We start from the raw sequence: 24969 nt of genomic DNA on the forward strand, positions 1-24969 counted from the left end.
GAGCAACCCTATCCCACGCGGGGGCTGATTGGCTCGATCGCGGTGAGACCGAAAGGTCCACCCGTGACTGGTTCCCGGCGTTAGTCCGAGAGGGTCACGACTGGATTGTCCGTCCGGTGGGCGACGTGCCGCGATTCGAGTTACGTGGCCGTCGCACGCCGGCGGGCGCGAAAACCGCAACACTGGTGTCAGGTCGTGCGATACAAATTCATCGCCCTCCTCGCGGCACTGGTATTGGAGAGCGGGACAACAGGCTCTCCTGTCTCCAGCGAAATTCACGGGAATCGGTCCAGGGGTGAGAGAAGCGACCCCCGATTCCCTCCAAATTACGAGCGAGCAAATTAACCCTTCACGAGAAGCAAGATGGCGTCTCAAGGCGAGCGGGAGCCGGGGGTATAAGAAATGGATGTAGAATGTGTAGGATCCATGGTCCAGGATGAAATCCCCGTGCAGGAAATGTTGATTGTGCAGGAACACGGACTCGCCCAACTGAACCCAGAGCCCGAAATGGGTGCGGCAGCGGCCGCAGTGTATGACACCTCCCCTCCCCCTCTCCACCAAAACCCTTCCCCGACCCCTGCCGAAACGGCTCACCCAAGCGCACCAGACATGACCCAGCTATACACCATGCTGGCAAAAATGTATGCGGAAACGACAGCGAAGATGAATGCGAAAATGATCGAAAAAATGGATGCAAACGCAAATGAAATGAAAAACAAAATGAAAGGCATGAACGAAAAGATGGATACATTCACAAACGAAATAAAACGCATGAAAACTAAAATGGTAACAAACATGAAGGAAGAAACGAAAAAGTTCCGGGGTGAGACGCAGAACATGGGCCGATGCCTGCAGGCGGGCATGAAGGCCGTGACCAGGGAGCTGGGAATGGCGACTCCACGTGTGGGAGCAAACGAGCTGGGTGGGGGTGCAACGGCTGACAGGCCCGCGGTGGAGGCGGGTGAAAAAATAATTCGTGGAACGTGTTGGGCGAGGGTCGTGACGATGACCGAAAGGGAAAAATTAAATGGGGAGACCAAAACGTGTGAGACGAGACACGAGGTGACGACAACAGAAATAATAGTTGAGACAAGGGAGGTAAAGGGTGAAGAGTTGGCAGAGACACGGGAGATGGGAACGATAGAGGGAAGACGACACGATGAAGACGGGGTAAGTGACGCGCACGCACACACGGAGGTAGTGGAGGACAATGGGGGTGAGCTCGCGGAGCGTGTAGGGACCCGGTGCGAGCAGCGGGATGGCCTCCTCCAGGAACGAGGGGAGGGAGTATGCCCCCTTGAGGCGAGTCACGACCAGGTGAGTTCGGTCGTGTTTTGCGAGGTTGAGGGGACGAGTGCTGTGGACGGGTGCACGGAGAGCTTGGGGGGTATAGAGGCCCCGGAGACCCTTGTGGGGACACGAATCCCCAGTGTAGTTGTCCCTGTGTGTGTGGTGCAAGGCGTGAGTGCGTCCCCGTGTGTGGAAGCGACCCCGTGTGTGAGTGGTGTGGTGGCGATGGTGCCGGAGTACGTGCTTCCCAGCACGCCATGTGTGGATGAGGCACCGCGGGTGAGTGCCCCGCACGCGTGAGTGAACGGCCGTGTGCAAGGTCGCTGTGTGCCAGGGAGACCGTGTGTGTGAGAGAGCGGTATGTGAGGGAGATGTCGGTTGGCATGCGGGAGCACGCAGCCGCGTCTCCCGGTGTGAATGTGATGGAGTGGACTGTGTGCGTCGTAACACGCAGGTATGCGTGGGTTGGATGGCGACGACGAAGGCGACACGAGAAGAAAGAAAGCCGGGTAGCGGCTGTAGTTGTTTCGAGGACCGTGCCGGGTTCACCCAGCAGTGAGCACGAGGTTCGTGCTGTGCAACACACGAGACCACCACGTGCTCGCTTGCGAGAGTGAAGCCCCGGTCCGGAAACGCACGCGGTGGATTTGCCGATCTCGCGGACGGACAAAGTTTAGGCAGGATTACGGATTTGGACCGGACGGGTTCTCCACGCGATCGTGTGTGTTAAGCTCCAACGGGCAAAGCACATGTGTTCGCGGGGGGAACCCGTCGAAACGTGGGGCTTGTTTTTTTTTATGCGCACGGTGACGTCATGGCTGCACGTGTGGTTGGAATCCGGCAGGAGGGGTATCTCTGCCGGATGGTAGCGTCCAAGGAGGGACGAGGAACACGTGCAGCTGCATGACGTCACGGGCAGGTGCAAAGTGCGCGAGCTCTGAGTTGCCGCGCAGGTGCTGCGCATGGAAAAAAAAAAAAAAAAAGAACAAGCCTCACTTTCGGGTGTACAGGATTCCTGGGCAAGGGGTGAAAGACCCCCTTACCTGGGCACAGGATGGAAACTAGTTAGGGGGAAGGGTTAGCTTAGTTAGACCGACTTCATGGGGCAGGGGTAAGTCCTCATGGAGTCCGTGGAATGGATTAGGTAGAGGGATTTAGTGAGCTTTAGGTTGTGAAATAAAATGATTTATTTGAGACAGAGACAGACTGTGAATGTGTAGAGGGGACGTAGCTTAGCTACGTAGTGTTAAAAGGAACGTGCTATAGTGTAAGGGACGACGTGGGAGCACGAGTTAGTTAGGGGATGTAGTTAGAAGGATGGCAGAGTTCAGTGGTGTGTGTGTTGAAGAGTTGTTGGTGAGTGAATGGGAAGCATGTGCTTGGTGAGTGAGTGAGGCCAGCGGGTCTGTGTGTATGGAGTGAATGGGGAATGCATGGTGCGATGAGTGATTGGGGGGAGGAGTGACTCCCGCCCAAGGGACCCCGGGGTCAGTATAAAGTGAGTTAGCTGGGTTAGTCAAATTGAAAAATGGAGGTCGTTTTGCTGTTGGTGGGAGTGTAGGCTCGAAACCCGTTTGGAGGGGTGCAGGAGCCCTGTTGACGGGCTTGGGAGCGTGGCTGCGAAAGGTGAGTATCGCTGAGTGGGTACCCCGGGCACCAGGCTAGTCGGCCGCGGTAGGCCAAGGGCCCATGGGGGGCCGGGATAGAGTAGTGGGCACGGGTGCGCCTGCTTGGTGCGGGGGCCCGGGGCGCCATTAGCCGCGTGGGCAGTGCAGTGGGCACGGGTGACCCTCGGAAAGGGGCCCGGGAGGCCGGCCTGCCACGTGTGCGTTTCAGGGGAGGTGCCATGGGGGCACTCCCGGTGTTAGGGAGCTGGTAGGCTCGGAGGCAGTGTAGTGCCCGGGGGTGCCATAGCGGGAGATTCGGCAGAGGGTCGTGCCTGCCAAAGGGAGCCACGTGTCCCAGCCAGGAGACCGTGTGAGGGCACGGAGAGAAAATTGGGGCGAGGCCCGAAATTGTAAGGACACCAACACAGGCGACGGGAATCTGGGTTGTTAGAACCAATAGTTTAAGCGAGAGGCGCTTGTTGAAAGCCCCGGGGTAGTTTAACAGTTAAATGGATAGGGTAGATTAGGAAGTGTACCCCTCCGCACCATCCATCCCCTCGCTGTCGTTGTGGGCCGCTGGACCCACTTGGGTTATAGATCGCCGAACTCTGGGGAGGCCATTCTGAGGCTTCGTTGGGCCTCGACACAGGACGTTAGCTCTCCCTTATTCCCCTCCGGGAAGGGAACGTAGGGGTTGGGAGTAGGCTAGGTGACAGAATAGGTGAGCCGAACAAGGACGATAAAGGGGGTTAGGGGACGATTTATAGAGGGGAAGTAAAAATAAAAACAACAAAAAAAAAAAATTAAGTTGGGGCTAAATTGGGGTTTGACAAATTAAGGGAGTGGGTATGTACAGTGACAGGCAAAGGCGATAGGTTGGGAGGGAGACAGGTAGGTAGGTCCGAGCCCGCCTTCCAAGTGGCCAGCACCACCGCACTCCCTCCACCAACCTCCATTGAACGGCAAAGGCTGGCCAACTTCATCGGCTGGCCGTGTTTTGCTTCAAGGCGGAGGCCGGCCAAGTTCATCGGCAGCTGTGTGCTGCAAGGCCTGTGCCGGCCAGTTCATCTGCTGGCTGTTTTTCTTCAAGGCCTGTGCCGGCCACTTCATCTGCAGCTGTGGTACTTCAAGGCCTGTGCCGGCCAGTTCATCTGCCGGCTGTGTTTGCCTGCAACGGTCTTCTTCTGCGGGCTGTGTTTGCCTGCTCACCTTTGCCATGCCATGCCCACTGCCCATGTTCACCAGCCCCGTTCAATTTTTGCTTTGCCCCCCCCCTGTTCATTTCCATGTGCGCCAGGATCCGCAAGGCAACAGTTTGCAAGCTGCAAGAACTGCCCTGTTGGCAGCTACAACACGGGCCTGCAGTGGCGGCCCGTGCACCGTGTTTGCGTTCACTGCATTCAGTTCAAACCGTTCATCCATTCATTCGTTGTGTTCATTGCGTGTGCCACTTGAGCTGGCACGGAGACTGCGTTTGTGCGGCCCATGCACCGTTGTGGTTCACTGCGTTCAGTTCAAAAGGGAAGGCCTTGGACTGCGTGTGAGCAGCCAGCCACGTTCCCTGTCACCTGCATCGTTTGAGCCAGAGACTGCATGCGGGCAGCCTGGCTCCCTGCTAACTGCTTTCTTTTGCAGAGTTCAATGATCCTGGGCCATGGTTTAGTGTAAAATTTGTAAGTTAAGGTTAAGATGTACTGTACATATGAGTGCGCCCCCCGGCATGTTTGTCTTAGCGCCGGCAATTTTATTTAAGTCGTCCGTGTGAGTGAGTTTGTTTAGATAGTTACGCAGCCCGCAGGTTATTTATTTTGGGGACACGAATACCATGAATGTCGCACTCAGGGATCCGTAGGTAAAATGTACTAGGGGAAAACTACACATGATGGCACACGAAAATTTGACGACTCGGGACGAGTCTGTAAAAAGGGAAGGGGGTAGTGTTGTGGTTACCAGATTCGCAAACCACCATTCAGGTCCCTTAGGTGAGGTATCTCGGTAAGTGCATGTGTAGTTAGGCCCAAACCCGTTGTCTAGTGGGAATACATGTCATTTATACGTGCTGCGACTCTTCAGGATAGCCGTTTTTCTTTTACTATCTTTATTTTGGACCAATCGCCATCACCACAACCACAACATCAACCACCAACCACAACACCGCTTCACCACAACCGCCACGACCTTTACCGTCACAACTCGCCACCATCGCATCACCGTCATCTCGCGCCACTCATGGGCACCGATGCTGGACTCGTGTAGGGCGCACGTTGAACAGCGTGTACAAAATCACGGATTTTCTGCTTCAAAAACGGATCGAAAACGACACACGCCCACTTTTTGCCGTCCAATCGGTGAGCGAGGGCGAATTGGCCCCGCCCCAGGGCGATCGATATATGCAAATTTGTGGATCAAAAGCCTTCACGCCCACTTTTTCGCGGGCCAATGGGGAGCGAGTTGAAAGCTCAAAGGGAGGGGGTCAAAGGCGAAGTTACGGGGGGATAAAAGGACTGTGTTCGTCAGTCAAAGGAGTCGTAAAGGTCGGAACGAGGCGAAGGAGAGTCGGAAGCAGAGGGACAAGACTTCGCGGGCGGTGGAGCTGCTCGTCGTGTGCGTTGAAGTCGGAACGGAGGGGACGAGCTGTGGAGAGGCGGCGAGGGGGGACGAGGGGGTGCTCGCGTCGTGCAGGGAGCTGCACCCCTGGGAGGCCGGCAGCGCGACCTGGCCGAGGTGGAGACGCTCGTCGCGCACATAATAAAGATCCTCTATACCCCGAGCATCAGCAACCCCCTCCTGTTTCCCCCCGCGCTGAGATAGTGCGACCAAGGGGGCCCCGTTCCCACCCCTGCCAGGCACTGTCCACGAGGCCCGCGGGTTGCGGGGCCATCGCCGCTCCGCGTCTCATCACCAGACGGGTAGGCCCGACCAGGTCTCGGCCCCAGGCCTACCTCATTCTTGAGGGTATTTCTTTTCCTTGGTTTTGGGTATGTGTTGTCGGCGCCGTCTGTGAAGTAGAATTGTATAAGTGTTGCCGTGTGCTCGGTAGTCGGAATTAGCTCTGCACTGTGTTTTCACTTTTATGTTTGCTTTTTGTGTAAATGGAATTGTGTTTTCTTTTTTGTGTGCATTTGGTGGAATTGTATTTGTGTGCTTTCCGTTCGTCGCGAATAAATGTGCTTTATTGTTGAACTGTTTCCCGCTTCGCTGGCTCTTTTACCCCATTGAACCCCCATCTTGCTTCACGTAAAGGGTTGGTAGTGGGCTGAGTACGCCCGATAATTAATCGAACCGTCGAGGTCGACGATAACACCGCTCGGTTATTCTGATAGTACGGAACGGGTCGCTTAAGTGGCCCGTGTCCGAAGTCGACCTGCGGCGAGGTGCGATCGCCCGGTCTACCCTCCGCGTGGGTACTTAGGTAGTTCGAATTTGGCGAGCAACCCTATCCCACGCGGGGGCTGATTGGCTCGATCGCGGTGAGACCGAAAGGTCCACCCGTGACTGGTTCCCGGCGTTAGTCCGAGAGGGTCACGACTGGATTGTCCGTCCGGTGGGCGACGTGCCGCGATTCGAGTTACGTGGCCGTCGCACGCCGGCGGGCGCGAAAACCGCAACACTGGTGTCAGGTCGTGCGATACAAATTCATCGCCCTCCTCGCGGCACTGGTATTGGAGAGCGGGACAACAGGCTCTCCTGTCTCCAGCGAAATTCACGGGAATCGGTCCAGGGGTGAGAGAAGCGACCCCGATTCCCTCCAAATTACGAGCGAGCAAATTAACCCTTCACGAGAAGCAAGATGGCGTCTCAAGGCGAGCGGGAGCCGGGGTATAAGAAATGGATGTAGAATGTGTAGGATCCATGGTCCAGGATGAAATCCCCGTGCAGGAAATGTTGATTGTGCAGGAACACGGACTCGCCCAACTGAACCCAGAGCCCGAAATGGGTGCGGCAGCGGCCGCAGTGTATGACACCTCCCCTCCCCCTCTCCACCCAAACCCCCCCACCCCTGCCGAAACGGCTCACCCAAGCGCACCAGACATGACCCAGCTATACACCATGCTGGCAAAAATGTATGCGGAAACGACAGCGAAGATGAATGCGAAAATGATCGAAAAAATGGATGCAAACGCAAATGAAATGAAAAACGAAATGAAAGGCATGAACGAAAAGATGGATACATTCACAAACGAAATAAAACGCATGAAAACTAAAATGGTAACAAACATGAAGGAAGAAACGAAAAAGTTCCGGGGTGAGACGCAGAACATGGGCCGATGCCTGCAGGCGGGCATGAAGGCCGTGACCAGGGAGCTGGGAATGGCGACTCCACGTGTGGGAGCAAACGAGCTGGGTGGGGTGCAACGGCTGACAGGCCCGCGGTGGAGGCGGGTGAAAAATAATTCGTGGAACGTGTTGGGCGAGGGTCGTGACGATGACCGAAAGGGAAAAATTAAATGGGGAGACCAAAACGTGTGAGACGAGACACGAGGTGACGACAACAGAAATAATAGTTGAGACAAGGGAGGTAAAGGGTGAAGAGTTGGCAGAGACACGGGAGATGGGAACGATAGAGGGAAGACGACACGATGAAGACGGGGTAAGTGACGCGCACGCACACACGGAGGTAGTGGAGGACAATGGGGGTGAGCTCGCGGAGCGTGTAGGGACCCGGTGCGAGCAGCGGGATGGCCTCCTCCAGGAACGAGGGGAGGGAGTATGCCCCCTTGAGGCGAGTCACGACCAGGTGAGTTCGGTCGTGTTTTGCGAGGTTGAGGGGACGAGTGCTGTGGACGGGTGCACGGAGAGCTTGGGGGGTATAGAGGCCCCGGAGACCCTTGTGGGGACACGAATCCCCAGTGTAGTTGTCCCTGTGTGTGTGGTGCAAGGCGTGAGTGCGTCCCCGTGTGTGGAAGCGACCCCGTGTGTGAGTGGTGTGGTGGCGATGGTGCCGGAGTACGTGCTTCCCAGCACGCCATGTGTGGATGAGGCACCGCGGGTGAGTGCCCCCGCACGCGTGAGTGAACGGCCGTGTGCAAGGTCGCTGTGTGCCAGGGAGACCGTGTGTGTGAGAGAGCGGTATGTGAGGGAGATGTCGGTTGGCATGCGGGAGCACGCAGCCGCGTCTCCCGGTGTGAATGTGATGGAGTGGACTGTGTGCGTCGTAACACGCAGGTATGCGTGGGTTGGATGGCGACGACGAAGGCGACACGAGAAGAAAGAAAGCCGGGTAGCGGCTGTAGTTGTTTCGAGGACCGTGCCGGGTTCACCCAGCAGTGAGCACGAGGTTCGTGCTGTGCAACACACGAGACCACCACGTGCTCGCTTGCGAGAGTGAAGCCCCGGTCCGGAAACGCACGCGGTGGATTTGCCGATCTCGCGGACGGACAAAGTTTAGGCAGGATTACGGATTTGGACCGGACGGGTTCTCCACGCGATCGTGTGTGTTAAGCTCCAACGGGCAAAGCACATGTGTTCGCGTGGGGAACCCCTCGAAACGTGGGGCTTGTTTTTTTTTATGCGCACGGTGACGTCATGGCTGCACGTGTGGTTGGAATCCGGCAGGAGGGGTATCTCTGCCGGATGGTAGCGTCCAAGGAGGGACGAGGAACACGTGCAGCTGCATGACGTCACGGGCAGGTGCAAAGTGCGCGAGCTCTGAGTTGCCGCGCAGGTGCTGCGCATGGAAAAAAAAAAAAAAAAAAGAACAAGCCTCACTTTCGGGTGTACAGGATTCCTGGGCAAGGGGTGAAAGACCCCCTTACCTGGGCACAGGATGGAAACTAGTTAGGGGGAAGGGTTAGCTTAGTTAGACCGACTTCATGGGGCAGGGGTAAGTCCTCATGGAGTCCGTGGAATGGATTAGGTAGAGGGATTTAGTGAGCTTTAGGTTGTGAAATAAAATGATTTATTTGAGACAGAGACAGACTGTGAATGTGTAGAGGGGACGTAGCTTAGCTACGTAGTGTTAAAAGGAACGTGCTATAGTGTAAGGGACGACGTGGGAGCACGAGTTAGTTAGGGGATGTAGTTAGAAGGATGGCAGAGTTCAGTGGTGTGTGTGTTGAAGAGTTGTTGGTGAGTGAATGGGAAGCATGTGCTTGGTGAGTGAGTGAGGCCAGCGGGTCTGTGTGTATGGAGTGAATGGGGAATGCATGGTGCGATGAGTGATTGGGGGGAGGAGTGACTCCCGCCCAAGGGACCCCGGGGTCAGTATAAAGTGAGTTAGCTGGGTTAGTCAAATTGAAAAATGGAGGTCGTTTTGCTGTTGGTGGGAGTGTAGGCTCGAAACCCGTTTGGAGGGGTGCAGGAGCCCTGTTGACGGGCTTGGGAGCGTGGCTGCGAAAGGTGAGTATCGCTGAGTGGGTACCCCGGGCACCAGGCTAGTCGGCCGCGGTAGGCCAAGGGCCCATGGGGGGCCGGGATAGAGTAGTGGGCACGGGTGCGCCTGCTTGGTGCGGGGGCCCGGGGCACCATTAGCCGCGTGGGCAGTGCAGTGGGCACGGGTGACCCTCGGAAAGGGGCCCGGGAGGCCGGCCTGCCACGTGTGCGTTTCAGGGGAGGTGCCATGGGGGGCACTCCCCGGTGTTAGGGAGCTGGTAGGCTCGGAGGCAGTGTAGTGCCCGGGGGTGCCATAGCGGGAGATTCGGCAGAGGGTCGTGCCTGCCAAAGGGAGCCACGTGTCCCAGCCAGGAGACCGTGTGAGGGCACGGAGAGAAAATTGGGGGGGCGAGGCCCGAAATTGTAAGGACACCAACACAGGCGACGGGAATCTGGGTTGTTAGAACCAATAGTTTAAGCGAGAGGCGCTTGTTGAAAGCCCCGGGGTAGTTTAACAGTTAAATGGATAGGGTAGATTAGGAAGTGTACCCCTCCGCACCATCCATCCCCTCGCTGTCGTTGTGGGCCGCTGGACCCACTTGGGTTATAGATCGCCGAACTCTGGGGAGGCCATTCTGAGGCTTCGTTGGGCCTCGACACAGGACGTTAGCTCTCCCTTATTCCCCTCCGGGAAGGGAACGTAGGGGTTGGGAGTAGGCTAGGTGACAGAATAGGTGAGCCGAACAAGGACGATAAAGGGGGTTAGGGGACGATTTATAGAGGGGAAGTAAAAATAAAAACAACAAAAAAAAAAAAATTAAGTTGGGGCTAAATTGGGGTTTGACAAATTAAGGGAGTGGGTATGTACAGTGACAGGCAAAGGCGATAGGTTGGGAGGGAGACAGGTAGGTAGGTCCGAGCCCGCCTTCCAAGTGGCCAGCACCACCGCACTCCCTCCACCAACCTCCATTGAACGGCAAAGGCTGGCCAACTTCATCGGCTGGCCGTGTTTTGCTTCAAGGCGGAGGCCGGCCAAGTTCATCGGCAGCTGTGTGCTGCAAGGCCTGTGCCGGCCAGTTCATCTGCTGGCTGTTTTTCTTCAAGGCCTGTGCCGGCCACTTCATCTGCAGCTGTGGTACTTCAAGGCCTGTGCCGGCCAGTTCATCTGCCGGCTGTGTTTGCCTGCAACGGTCTTCTTCTGCGGGCTGTGTTTGCCTGCTCACCTTTGCCATGCCATGCCCACTGCCCATGTTCACCAGCCCCGTTCAATTTTTGCTTTGCCCCCCCCCTGTTCATTTCCATGTGCGCCAGGATCCGCAAGGCAACAGTTTGCAAGCTGCAAGAACTGCCCTGTTGGCAGCTACAACACGGGCCTGCAGTGGCGGCCCGTGCACCGTGTTTGCGTTCACTGCATTCAGTTCAAACCGTTCATCCATTCATTCGTTGTGTTCATTGCGTGTGCCACTTGAGCTGGCACGGAGACTGCGTTTGTGCGGCCCATGCACCGTTGTGGTTCACTGCGTTCAGTTCAAAAGGGAAGGCCTTGGACTGCGTGTGAGCAGCCAGCCACGTTCCCTGTCACCTGCATCGTTTGAGCCAGAGACTGCATGCGGGCAGCCTGGCTCCCTGCTAACTGCTTTCTTTTGCAGAGTTCAATGATCCTGGGCCATGGTTTAGTGTAAAATTTGTAAGTTAAGGTTAAGATGTACTGTACATATGAGTGCGCCCCCCGGCATGTTTGTCTTAGCGCCGGCAATTTTATTTAAGTCGTCCGTGTGAGTGAGTTTGTTTAGATAGTTACGCAGCCCGCAGGTTATTTATTTTGGGGACACGAATACCATGAATGTCGCACTCAGGGATCCGTAGGTAAAATGTACTAGGGGAAAACTACACATGATGGCACACGAAAATTTGACGACTCGGGACGAGTCTGTAAAAAGGGAAGGGGGTAGTGTTGTGGTTACCAGATTCGCAAACCACCATTCAGGTCCCTTAGGTGAGGTATCTCGGTAAGTGCATGTGTAGTTAGGCCCAAACCCGTTGTCTAGTGGGAATACATGTCATTTATACGTGCTGCGACTCTTCAGGATAGCCGGTTTTCTTTTACTATCTTTATTTTGGACCAATCGCCATCACCACAACCACAACATCAACCACCAACCACAACACCGCTTCACCACAACCGCCACGACCTTTACCGTCACAACTCGCCACCATCGCATCACCGTCATCTCGCGCCACTCATGGGCACCGATGCTGGACTCGTGTAGGGCGCACGTTGAACAGCGTGTACAAAATCACGGATTTTCTGCTTCAAAAACGGATCGAAAACGACACACGCCCACTTTTTGCCGTCCAATCGGTGAGCGAGGGGCGAATTGGCCCCGCCCCCAGGGCGATCGATATATGCAAATTTGTGGATCAAAAAGCCTTCACGCCCACTTTTTCTCGGGCCAATGGGGAGCGAGTTGAAAGGTCAAAGGGAGGGGGTCAAAGGCGAAGTTACGGGGGGATAAAAGGACTGTGTTCGTCAGTCAAAGGAGTCGTAAAGGTCGGAACGAGGCGAAGGAGAGTCGGAAGCAGAGGGACAAGACTTCGCGGGCGGTGGAGCTGCTCGTCGTGTGCGTTGAAGTCGGAACGGAGGGGACGAGCTGTGGAGAGGCGGCGAGGGCGGACGAGGGGGTGCTCGCGTCGTGCAGGGAGCTGCACCCCTGGGAGGCCGGCAGCGCGACCTGGCCGAGGTGGAGACGCTCGTCGCGCACATAATAAAGATCCTCTATACCCCGAGCATCAGCAACGCCCTCCTGTTTCCCCCCGCGCTGAGATAGTGCGACCAAGGGGACCCCGTTCCCCCCCCCTGCCAGGCACTGTCCACGAGGCCCGCGGGTTGCGGGGCCATCGCCGCTCCGCGTCTCATCACCAGACGGGTAGGCCCGACCAGGTCTCGGCCCCAGGCCTACCTCATTCTTGAGGGTATTTCTTTTCCTTGGTTTTGGGTATGTGTTGTCGGCGCCGTCTGTGAAGTAGAATTGTATAAGTGTTGCCGTGTGCTCGGTAGTCGGAATTAGCTCTGCACTGTGTTTTCACTTTTATGTTTGCTTTTTGTGTAAATGGAATTGTGTTTTCTTTTTGTGTGCATTTGGTGGAATTGTATTTGTGTGCTTTCCGTTCGTCGCGAATAAATGTGCTTTATTGTTGAACTGTTTCCCGCTTCGCTTCGTCTTTTTCCCCATTGAACCCCCATCTTGCTTCACGTAAAGGGTTGGTAGTGGGCTGAGTACGCCCGATAATTAATCGAACCGTCGAGGTCGACGATAACACCGCTCGGTTATTCTGATAGTACGGAACGGGTCGCTTAAGTGGCCCGTGTCCGAAGTCGACCTGCGGCGAGGTGCGATCGCCCGGTCTACCCTCCGCGTGGGTACTTAGGTAGTTCGAATTTGGCGAGCAACCCTATCCCACGCGGGGGCTGATTGGCTCGATCGCGGTGAGACCGAAAGGTCCACCCGTGACTGGTTCCCGGCGTTAGTCCGAGAGGGTCACGACTGGATTGTCCGTCCGGTGGGCGACGTGCCGCGATTCGAGTTACGTGGCCGTCGCACGCCGGCGGGCGCGAAAACCGCAACAATATATATATACACACACACACACACACACACACACACACACACACAAATAGTGTTTTGCCAAATCTATAAATTTTAGAAATTAGGCCTGTGTTGACCTGTTGACCTAAAATGAATTGGTGGTTGAATTTCCAACCCCCCAAAAAAATTGTTACCCCCCCCGCCCCCCATTCTGTTAGCTGCAGGGTCTACCGGAGTGCTCAGTTCCTCAATACTGACCACAGGCTTGTTGCAACAACTCTAAAGCTGCACCTTAAATCCTGGAAAATGGTGCCATCCCAGCTGAGGCTGGATGTTGGCAAGCTCAGGGATGAGAGAGTAGCTGAGGAGTTTGCGAACAGGCTGAGTGGACACTTGGGGGGTCTGGGTGCTTTGGGGGGTCCTGAAGAGTTGTGGAGTGCCTTCAAGACCACCGTCCTTGATGTTGCCGGTGGATGTCTTGGAGCTCACCGCAGGGCAAAGAAGAATTTTGTCTCTCAAGGGACACTGGATACCATTGACCAGAGTCGCAGGGCCAGGCTGAATGGCAGAGCTGAGCTGTTCAGGGAGCTGAGGCGTAAAACTGTACGTGCACTGAGGGTGGACAAGGAGGCCTATGTGCGAGGAATCTGTGAGGGGGTAGAGCATCACCTGTGGACAGGTGATTCTCGTCCCGCTTACAGGGGAATTCGCGCATTGCGTTCATCCAAGCCCTCGGAGCACTGCAGTTAGAGCAGAGAGTGGTTGGCTCTTGACAGAGGAGTCTGAAGTGAAGGCCCGCTGGGCCGGTTACTTTGAGCGGTTGTACCAGGCTGATCCCCCAGCTGTCGAGTTGGACGTCAAGGGTGTTACAATCCCTGTTGCTGACCCTCAAATCAACTGTGGTCCACCTTCGCTTGTGGAAACACGGGCTGCGGTGAACCAGTTGAAACGGGGCAAAGCTCCAGGGATCTGTGGCATCCATGCTGAACTTCTCAAGGCTGGTGGAAATGCTGCACTCGTGTCGTTGCATGCAGTTTTGTGCTCTGCCTGGAACACAGGCATCATCCCAACTGACTGGAAGAGGGGCCTTGTTGTCCCTCTCTGGAAAGGGAAGGGTGATTGCCAAGACTGCAACAACTACCGTGCGGTGACGATGCTCTCAGTGACGGGCAAGGTCTTTGCTCGGATAATTCTTGATAGGGTTCGCCACCATCTGCTTGAGAACCAGCGTCCAGAGCAGTCAGGCTTTACACCAAAGAGGTCAACGATTGACTGTATCCTTGCCCTTCGTGTTCTCACCGAACGCAGACGAGAGTTTCGGCAGGGGCTGCTTGCAGCCTATGTTGATCTCTGTAAAGCGTTTGATTCAGTGAATCGGGATGTCCTCTGGAGGATTCTTGGTCTTCGTGGGGTGCCACCAAAACTGATCGATCTGATGTCTGAACTCTACTCTGGTACTGAGAGTGCTGTGAAGTGTGGTGGTACCATCTCTGACTTATTTGCAGTTGTTACTGGAGTTCGTCAGGGGTGTGTACTGGCCCCCACACTTTTCTGCACTTGTATGAACTGGATTTTAGGGAGGATGTCGGAGAGATCTAGCTGCGGTGCATCATTTGGGAATGTCAAGATCTCGGCCTTTGATTTTGCAGATGATGCAGTCATCTTTGCGGAGACTTTACACATCCTTTTGGGGGCCCTCGAGGTGCTGAATGAGGAGTCGGAGCCGCTGGGATTACGGGTTTCTTGGGTCAAAACTAAGATCCAGGCTTTCGGTGACATCTTGGATGCTGCTGTCCTGTCTGTGTCTGTTTGTGGTGAGGATGTTGAGGTCGTGGAGAGATTCACTTACCTTGGCAGTGATATTCATGTCTCTGCTGGCTGCGAGTCAGAGGTCAATAGACGTCTGGGTCGGGCCTGGGGAATCATGGATTCACTGGATCATGGGGTGTGGCGCTGCCGGTCCCTGTGCGGGAGGACGAAAGTCCGAATCTTCAGGTCCTTGGTACTTCCAGTCTTGCTCTATGGATGCGAGACTTGGACTCTGACCAAGGATCTGAGACGGAGACTTAATTCCTTTGGTACCAGGTCTCTTCGGAGAATCCTTGGCTATCGCTGGTCGGATTTTGTGTCCAACTAGCAGTTGCTGAGAGAAACTCGGATGAGATTTGTTACCTGCATAATCCGTGAGCGTCAGTTGCGGCTGTATGGACATGTGGCTCGTTTTCCTGACGCTGATCCTGCTCACCAGATTCTCTCAGCGAGGGAGTCTCAAGAGTGGAGGAGGCCAGTGGGCCAACCACATGCCTCGTGGTTGCAGCAGGTTTACCATCATCTCAAGGAGATGGGGATGGGCCTGGCATCTGCCTGGGGGATGGCCAGATGGAGGCCCCTGGAGTACCGGCGGAAAGTGGACGCAGCAACGCACTGTTCTGGCACATGCTCCCATACCTGACCTGACCTGTTGAATTCTTTGACCTTATATGCAAGTCCTGTTCAAATTTCTAATCAATCTTATGCAAATTGAGGATTTTAAAATGTGATTTTAAGTTTTTGACCTTTGGTCTGTGTTGATGTTTTGGCTTGTGCTGACCTCAAAAATAATTGTTGGTTGTATTCAGTGAGCTGATCTGAAAATCCTGTTTAAATTTCAAGTCAATCGGATGAAAATTTATAATTTCAGAAATTTGGCCTTTGTTGACCTGTTGACCCATGTTGACCTCAAAAATACTTGGTGCTTGAATTCAGTCAGCTGATGGGCAAATGTTCTTCAAATTTCAAGTCAGTCAGATGAAAAATCATAATTTTAGAAATTTGGCCCATGTTAACATTTTCACCTCTGTTGACCTTTTGGCTGATATTGACCTTAAAGATAATAAGTGGTTCAATGAAGTGACCTGATGTGTAAATCCTTTTCAAATTTCAAGTCAATTGGATGAAAATTGAGGATATTAAAAAGGCCTTTTTTTTTTCTTCTTTTTTTGTATACCTTATTGAGGCTCGTATGAGAGCTAACACACAACACACAGCAAGGGGGCGGGGGGGGCATGAGACAAGAGGGGCGGGAATGGGAAGGACAAAACAATGGGGAACAGAGATGTGAGGAGATCTGTGGAAGGGAGAGGGATGGGGTGGGGAACATGTGGTACACAAGATGGATATTACAGGAACTTTCAGGAAGGAAAGCAGGGAATTTGAAGGAGGTGGGTTTGGGGTGGATTAACGGGGGTAGAAAAGATTGAGGATTTGGATGGGGGATGAAAAGAGGTGGTAGTGAATAGCTGTTTCGAAGGACTGCAGGGAAGAACGGGATTGAATAGAGTGAGGGAGTATATTCCAAAGGTGGGGAAAAAGAGAATTCGAGTGAAGGTGAGCAGTGATTCCTGATTTTGGTAGTTTTCCAGAAGGGGGTTGCTGGCAGACCATGAGCGCCCTGTGGAAATATGGTGTGGACAAATCGCAGAGAGGGCAGGGAGGGGGGCGAGACCGGAGAGATGGGAGAAGACAGAAAGACCACCGACCTGCCTGCAGTGAGAGAGTGAGAGGCCCAAAGACAGAGCCTCATCGCGGGAGATGCCAATGATCCAAAATGCTTTGGTTTCCACAGCGTGAAGCCGAGAAAGGTGGGATGCAGGAGCACAAGCCAAGAGAGGAGAGCAGTACTTCATCAGGCTGTGGACGAAAGCTTTGTGTGTGGTCAGGAGTTCAGGTGGGCCGAGGAAGGACTTTGCACGATGGAGGATTCCCAGTCGGCGACTGGCTTTGGAGGCCAGGTTGGAAATGTGGCTTTTCCAAGAAAGATCATGGCAGATAGTGAGACTCAGAAGCTTGAAAGAAAGGATTTCTTCCAGAGGATTGTTGAGAAAGTAGATGGGGGGGGGGGGTTCAAATGGTCCTTTCGGAGAGACATAGTGAGAGTGTGGGATTTGTCCAGATTGAAAGACATGTTCCATGTGTTGGACCAGTTTGTGATTTTACCCAGATCTGCTGTGAGCGAAGAAGCTGCTGCTTGCCAGTCTGAGGGATGACAGATGGTATGGCAGAGGGTGGAGTCATCAGCAAAGAGATAAAGAGGATTTTCCAGAGAGTCGTAGAGATCATTGATGAAAACCAGCAAAATAACAGTGCCCAGAACGCACCCTTGAGGAACTCCAACCTGGACAGGAATAGGGGATGAAAGAACTCCATTTAGGGACACACGTTGACGGTGACAAGAGAGGAAGTCTGCGAGCGATGAGTGGAGATGGCCTTGGGTACCATTGGAAGAGAGTTTTCTGAGCAGGGCAGGCTGCCAGACTGTGTCAAAAGCACACGATATGTTTCGGAATATGGCTCTGATTCCATGTCCGGCATTGAGGACCTCCATGCATTGTTGGGAGAGCAGAATCAGCATATCCAGGGCAGAGTGACCTGATCTGAAACCAATTTAATGATCGGAAGTCAATCCATTGGAGAAGAGGAAGGATTTAATGTCTGAAGCGATGATGGATTCCATAACCTTGTTGATGATTGGGAGAAGGCTGATTGGTCTGTAGTTGCAGGGATCTGTTTTTGCACCTTTTTTATGCAGGGCAGTAATGTTTGCTGATTTCCAAGCAGATGGCAGATGACCTTGAGCAAATGAGAGGGTGAATAAAACAGAGAGAGGGTGAGCAAGAGTAAGAGGAACATGTTTTTAGGACATGTGGGCTGATGCCATCTGGACCGGTTGCAGACTCTGAGTTGAGGTTTGACAGCAAGCTCTCCACCTTGTCAGGAGAAAAGGACACAGAGTCCAGTGACAGTTGGGTGTGACTGGGTAAGGTGGGTAGAGAAAGCGATGGGTTTTGGACGCAAGATTTTCATGCAAACACCGAGTTTAGGCATTCAGCCTTTTCACGGGCGGTATCAGCAGTGTGGCCATTTGAGGTAAGGGAGGGATGGAGGGGGAACATACACCAGAATCAGATTTGATTAGATGCCACCAGGATTTGGAAGAAGGAGAGAGGTTTGAGAGTTCAGACTTGAGCTTCGAAAGATGTTGTTTTCTGGCTCTCCTGAGGGTAGATACACACTTGTTCCGAGCTTCATGGAAGGAACTGAGATTACCGTCAGTTGGGTTTGCCTTCCATGAGGCAAAGTCAAGTTGTTTCAGGACAACTGCCTCACCACAAGCTTCAGTGAACCAAGGGCGGGAGGAAGGGTAGGACAACTGAAGACGAGAGGGGATAAATATGTGCATGAGAGAGACATAGTTACTTTGAAAGAATTCCCAGGATGAGTTGATGTTGGAGAAAGTAGCGATGTGAGACCCGTCTAGAAGTTTGATGGCTGCTTGGAGACCCTGTCAGTCGGCTTGAGTGAAATGCTAGACTCGACGGTGCTGAGGTTGTTCTCTGATAACAGCCAGAGAGATGTCCACTTTGACAAGCACATGGTCAAAAGAACCGATTGTAGCGGAGGAAGAACAGCGGATATTTTCACATGGTTATGATCACATAACCATCATAAACAGATCACATGGTTATGGGAGAAGCACATGGCGATGGGAGGTGTATAGTCAAAAGTGAATTTATTTATTTATTTATTTTTGAATAAGGATTGTGTAACGTTCGGAAAAAAGAAGGTTGAAGTGAAATCGTAGAAGTGTGTGGTGAATTTGGAACGGTAAACGCTGAGTGAAGCTGCTGGGTCGATGAAAAGTATCAGGAAGAGTAGAGTGACATGTGGTTTCAGGAGGTGTATTGATTGAAAGGATGCAAGGAAGATTTTTATTTTTTGATGGATTTTTGAAGATTAGGTAAGATTCCGGAATGGAAGGTTGGAGGAAGAAATCGTGAAGGTAATGGCGAGAGTGAGTCAGCTCAAGTAGAATAAAGATGGTTCCCAGAAAAAGGAAGAAGAAGGAGAAAGAAGAAGAGGAAGCATGTGGACTCATGGGTATGCAGGGAGAAAGGTATTTTTTCCTTTTTTTTCTTTTGAATTTAAGACAAGAAATGGAGTGTTTAGATGGGAGAGATGGGGGAGGTGGGCATTGGGAAAGTGGGGAAAATAGGAATTGAAGGTGATAGGGAGAGAATACAAATAAAAATGATCATACACCTGGAGGGGAAGGATGGGTAGGCCTCAAGGAGCCCGGTAAGACAAGGTCGACAAATACTCACAAAAAAGCACAATTTTTGAAACAAAACTGAACATGGAACACACAAAAACATGTAGGTGAGAAAATAAACAGTTAAACGGGACAGATAACGACCGGAAACTTAACTTTGAGGAAGTCAGCAGAGGCCCCTGAGAGAACCTGCTGTTTCTGCAAACCCAGAACCGGAAGTGGTTTGACCTGATGGCCAATGTTTACCTCAAATTTAATTGGTGGTTGAATTCAACGACCTGATATGCAAATGCTCTTCAAATTACAAGTTCATCAGATTTTTATTTCTGATTTTAAAAATTGGGCAGTGTTGACCTTTTGGTCTATGTTGACCTTTTTGGCATGTTGTGAGCTTAAAAATAATAGGTGGCTGAATTCAGTGACCTGATTTGTAAATCATTTTCAAATTTCAAGTCAATCGGATGAAAATTGAGGATTTTAGGAAATTTAGCTCAATTTGTCCCAAATTGACCTTGTGGACAATGTTGTTCTCAATATTAATAGGTGGTTGAATTCAGTGACCTGATTTGTAAATCCTTTTCCAATCTCAAGTCAATCGGATGAAATTTGAGGATTTTAGAAAATTCGGCTCTTATTGGCCTATTGGCCTATGTAGACCATTTTGGTCGACCGAATTTTATGAAACTTCAATGCGGGACCATCGCATGGTCGGTGACATTAATCTCTGAAAATTTTAGAATGATCGTTGAGTGGTTTGGGCTGGAGGCGAGCGGGCAGACAGACAAGCAAACAAACAAGCTGGGAGGCGACATGGGTGGTCGCAATATAATTGCATACTAGTCATACAGTTTTTGACGGATTGGGCTGAAAATTTTTGACAAATAGGTTGATTATAGTGCCCATAAAGGCGCGGAAGCCAATTTTTTGATTTTTTATTTTTTTATTTTTTTAGGATTTTTCAAAAATTTAAAAGTCCCGTTGCAAGGCAAAGGTGGCGTCCATAGCAACGGTGCTCAAGAACATACAACTAGATCCTGGTATGAACCTACCAGTCAAGTTTCATCAAAATCGGTTGACTCCTCTGGCCTCCAGAGCTGTCCATTACATACATACAGACAGACGGAAAACCTGAGAATAGCGGTAGTCTAGCGACCACCCAACAAAAGACAGCAGAGCCGAGCAGAAACAAAAATGGAGGTGATCAACACACTTGTCAAAAAAAATATTTATATTTGCCAATTAACAAACAAACAGAGGCAATCATCATACTTATCAAAAAAAACTTTTTTTTTCCAAGTAACAAACGGACCCAAATGCAATACCCTCTCCTCCGGCGAGGGTAAAAAGGAGATGGGAAAGGTCTTTTAAACTCTTGCTTTGCATTTCCAAGCACGATCTATATTTCCTATGAGCCGTGTTTTTGTCTGAATCTCGATATTCCCCAATGCTGAGAGCACAAGCGGAAAATTTGATTGGTCGAGATGTAATGGCATAATATTTTGTCAAGGTATTGCAAAGATGAAGGTTTTTGGAAGTATCAAAACGTGATTTGTGTTTTACAGTGTTGAAGTGTATAATTCCATTAAAATAATTTGAAGGTTGTTGAGGCTGTATAAAAATTTTTTGGAAGTTTACTGCCATTGATGCATCGTCTTTTGTGCTACCTTATTTAACACATTAAATGAGTAATTTGTGCCGATTGTTCTTGTCATTTATGACGTCCCGAAAACCACTACGTTTCCTGTTTGGAATGACTTTCAATTTTGTTTGACTGCCAGAGAAGCAAACAGACTAAGACGATTACCTTACTTTGATAGAGATCAGCCAAGCTGTTATCAATTCTATAAGGTTCGGACATACATATCTACATAATAAGAGAATTGCCAAATGTTATTTTGAATTTACCAGAAACCTGAATCTAGCTGATTCTTTTTGTCTTGTTTTTAGAAAAGTATCATCATTAATATTTACTAAGTTACTAGTCTCTTGCATATTTATCACGAGCAAAGGTACCCGGTGTTGCCGGGCAACAATGGTTCCCTCCTCCCTCCTCCCACCCCTTCCTCTCCTCATCCTAGTCCCTCCCCTGCCTCCTCCCACCCCCCCCCTCCCTGTTGGCTCCCCCTCCACCCCTTTCCCTTCCCCTCCTACCTCCTCCCACCCTACCCCCTCCCTCTGGACTCCCACCTCACCTCTTCCCTTCCTTCCTCTAACCACATCTGCCTTCTCCCACACCACCCCTCCCTTTGGAATCCCACCCAACCCATTCCCCTCTCTTCTACCACCTCCTCCTACCCCACCCCTATCCTTCTTACCATCCCATCCTCTCCCTCTGGATCCCAACCACTCCTTCCCATCCTTCCCTCCCACCTCACCCCCTCCAGACTCCCACTCCTTCCCCTCCCTCCAGACTCTCACTCCTCCCCCTCCCTTCAGAGTCCCACTCCTTCCCCTTCCTCCCACCAAAAAAAAAATCATTTCCGAAGGGTGTATATTTGGAGAAATTAGCTAAGGTGGTAACCTTTTTTTCTCCAAACTTCTTTCACCCTTGAGAGTTATTTTGTAAGATGAGCAGCAAAATTACCTTTAAATCCATGTATCGGTTGTATTTTCACTATTTTCAGTTTTTGAATAATTAGCGATTTTCTCATTTGAGAGGTCATGCGACTACTTTGCCCAACTCAGTAATCATTGTAACTTCTTCATTAACAGATATTTTTACATCTGACACCATATTCGTATCACTGATAGTGAATATAGCATTTTCAACCATGTTTGGGAAAAATGAAAAATTAAAAAGAACCCGTTTTCAATTCCTACCAACCTATAACTTGCATCGTCACCTCCAAATTGCCACGTGTCATGTCAAAATCTGCCCCCTGTGGGACTAATTCATCGATATGACTGAAAGTAGTCGTGCGAGAGATGTTTATGCTCATCACCATGCAATGAATCTGGGTGTGGTCAGTTACTAAGTTTCTTATAGAGCACTTGCCAAGTGGCTTAAGCACTGAAGCAAGCACTCCATTTGAAACGTTAAGGAACAGCTGGCTTGGCAAGCGCTTGGCAAACAGCTGGCTCGGTGCTTGATAACTGAACATACCCCTGGTCATCTCAACAGCATGCAGTACATATAAAATGCTGACAAAAGGACAGTTTTTTTCTTTTTTATTAAAAACTTCAAATATTACTCATGACAATTTTCATTGTTTATTTATTTTTGAAAGACCACTATATTCTTTCTTCTGCATTATGAGAACGTACCTACATTGGGCAGTGTATATTCGACTATTGCTGCGACTGCTGCGAACAAAACATTCATTACCTCATTTTCCATGCGTATCAACTTGTTTCCTCAAAACATACCTAACTTTCATGATAGAAGATGCATTGTTCAGCCTTTAAATGTACACCAGAAGCCTGTGTGGCCTGTTCCAAGGCAAGGCATTTTTGATTTGGCTGAAACAAAATGGTGGATAAATGCCCCTGTGCGGTGAATGCAGGCTCATCAAGGATAAGCCTATTTTTGTTTTATCATGATAAGATGAGTTAATTATCTTCAAAAGGGGTGTTTCAATTCACCCAAATACCAAGTTTTCATTCATGCACTTACTTGGAGTTCCCTTAGTATGCATGAAAGGTTTTCAGCCATGAGGTTTCATGGTTTTGGAGTTATATAGGAGACACACTGACACACAGACACACACCGACACACACACACACACACACACACACACACACACACATTTATTACTATAGATAATCTCAGCAGTTCTGAGAAAAAAATTTAAACCCTTTCTTTTTTGAATATATATATATATATTTTTTTTTATATTGGACTTTATACCAGATATGGCTTTGTTATAATGTACACTTATTTTTTGACTCTATGCAAAAAAGATGAGGCAATATTGAACTGTGCGAATTAAATTTCACAAACCCATTGAAGTATGTATTTGAAGAAATTAAAGTTTGCTCAATACCATAAAAGCCCTATGTTCTATACTTTATTGATCCAAAGCCATCAGAAGGGTGAACTGCAAAACGGATTTATTCCAAAGCAAAAGCAGTAAAACACCAACATGGTAAAGTGGGCAACAAAGCAAAACTCAACTGATTGTTCTTCTTACCCTCCCATCTTCCACTCTGCTTTCCCATTTATTTATCCTTGGAGAGAAAGAACATTCATGAAAGTCCCTCATTTTGCAAACTGCTCGTAATTGCTAGACGATTCTATATCCTTAAGTCACCAGAAATTTCTCGAACCCTGGTGATCTTTCAGCACAGGATAAAAGTTTAACTGCAACATGATAATGTGTTGCATTTTCACACAAATCAACTTTTAGCATAAACATCTCACTTCAACAAACATTACACAATCATACACGTATAACAAGCAATTCATTCCATATTGAATTTTATAGATATGCAAACGTTAGCATTTCACTGTAATGATGCACTGCTAAAAAGACACGAGGAAAGGATTTGTTTAAAAAAAAAACACAAAGAAACAAAGTTTACTTCTTGAACGTGAAGCTAAGTTTGGCTCGTGTCTAATAAGTATTGAAATAAGAAATGGCAAATGGCATTGGAAATTTCCTTTTCAGATTTAGTAATCATGCAGAATGTTGCGATTACTAAAGAGGTCCCTTTATCATTGTAGGGCACACTCCTTTTTCCAGATGCAAATCATACTGTAATTTTTTCTGTTCCATGTCAAATTAATGAAATTCAATTAATTCACTGACATCACCAGACCCGCATCTTATTATCAATACTTTATTTATCCTTTTAATTATCTTGAACACTCAAATAGAATCACAACTTTAAAGGGAACGAAAAGCAGATTTCAAAAAGTGAGATACTGCACAACATATCAGAGCTGATATTTTGAATTTTTAAAACTTTACATCCTTGTATGAGTAAAATGCACTATTAAGCAGCAAATTCAACTTCGGAAAATTTCCCCGTAAATTCTGTGGATGCAGCTATGTCTTGCCTTTGTGGGCCCCTGATTTGGTGTGAAAGCATATAGTGTTAACATGCTTTTCACAGCTGCTAAAAATTAGTTATAAGTGAAAACAACACTGGGAAAAGCATTTCTGCACATCGGACAAACAAGTTTTTTTTTTAAACTAACTTTTTACCCTTTTTGACAAATTGATCAATATTATGCTGTGAGGATGTAAATTCAGAAATTACATTGATATTACCAAACATACGACTTACTGCTCTGAAACTCAATGGGTTTTCTTTCTCCTGTTATGGCTTCGCCAACACTCATTCCATTGGATCAGCCTGATCAAATTAGAATTGAAAGTTACTTAGTGCAACTTGATCCATGAACTCACACAGTCACTATTGTTTGGATACAAAATGGCAACACATCTTAAACTGTTAAACTTCGAAAGATGGTTTTCCAGTGAACATGCTGATTTTAAACTTTAAACTTTTGGACTTTGTCAAACTATTTTTGAAGCTTAAAATAAGGTTTGTGGTCTGGCAGTTAATATAATTATACTATTCAATAAAATATATCAATTTACTTTTTATCTGTACTTTGGAAATGATTAAAATGATGTTGGAAAGGTCATTCTGTAATTAAATCGAATAGCTAAAAACTTGACTTGTAACTGGTGGTTATTCTTCAGTTGTTTATATATTGCATAGATACGTGTAACTGGCTGAGATGAATATATATATTTTTTAATATGCAGACTTTTGTTTTTGGTCTATGGAATACTCAGTGGTTTGTCTTCAGCGGTATCCACAACGTCCAACAGACCAGCTGTGAAGGAGGTCATGGCAGGCCTGGACTCCTAGGATTGTATTGTCTTCCTCATGCTGCATAGGGCAGGCCTCATGCCGTGGCCTGTTGACAGACACCCACGTTTATTTGCACAGACCAGTGCGCCAACGCTACCCTGTCTGTGTTGCATTTTAATGGCCTGAGGTGTGCAGCCCTCAACCGAAAACGGTTAAAAAAAAAGAAAGAAGAAAATGTCAACCGGTTGGCCTTTCTTTATTTTCCTGCTCTGTAGTTTTCCACCAAGGATGGAGGTCTACCCACACAGAGAGAAAGTAA

At 49.8% G+C, this 24969-nt stretch overlaps 2 long non-coding RNA genes across 3 annotated transcripts in view; one reads left to right on the forward strand and one right to left on the reverse strand.

The window, feature by feature from the left end:
- The window catches only part of LOC147035092 (uncharacterized), a 260465-nt gene that overhangs the window by 47235 nt on the left and 188261 nt on the right, over nt 1–24969 (forward strand). The window lies entirely within an intron of this gene.
- The window catches only part of LOC147035093 (uncharacterized), a 47088-nt gene that overhangs the window by 18964 nt on the left and 3155 nt on the right, over nt 1–24969 (reverse strand). Inside the window, exon 2 of the long non-coding RNA XR_015061350.1 lies at nt 24114–24182. This is a non-coding gene — a long non-coding RNA (uncharacterized LOC147035093). The remainder of the gene's footprint in view (nt 1–24113; nt 24183–24969) is intronic.

This window comes from Eptatretus burgeri, chromosome 1 (assembly GCF_056783735.1).
Source record: "Eptatretus burgeri isolate ZD-2024b chromosome 1, Ebu_testis_v1, whole genome shotgun sequence".
In the NCBI taxonomy this organism is placed as follows: domain Eukaryota; kingdom Metazoa; phylum Chordata; class Myxini; order Myxiniformes; family Myxinidae; genus Eptatretus; species Eptatretus burgeri.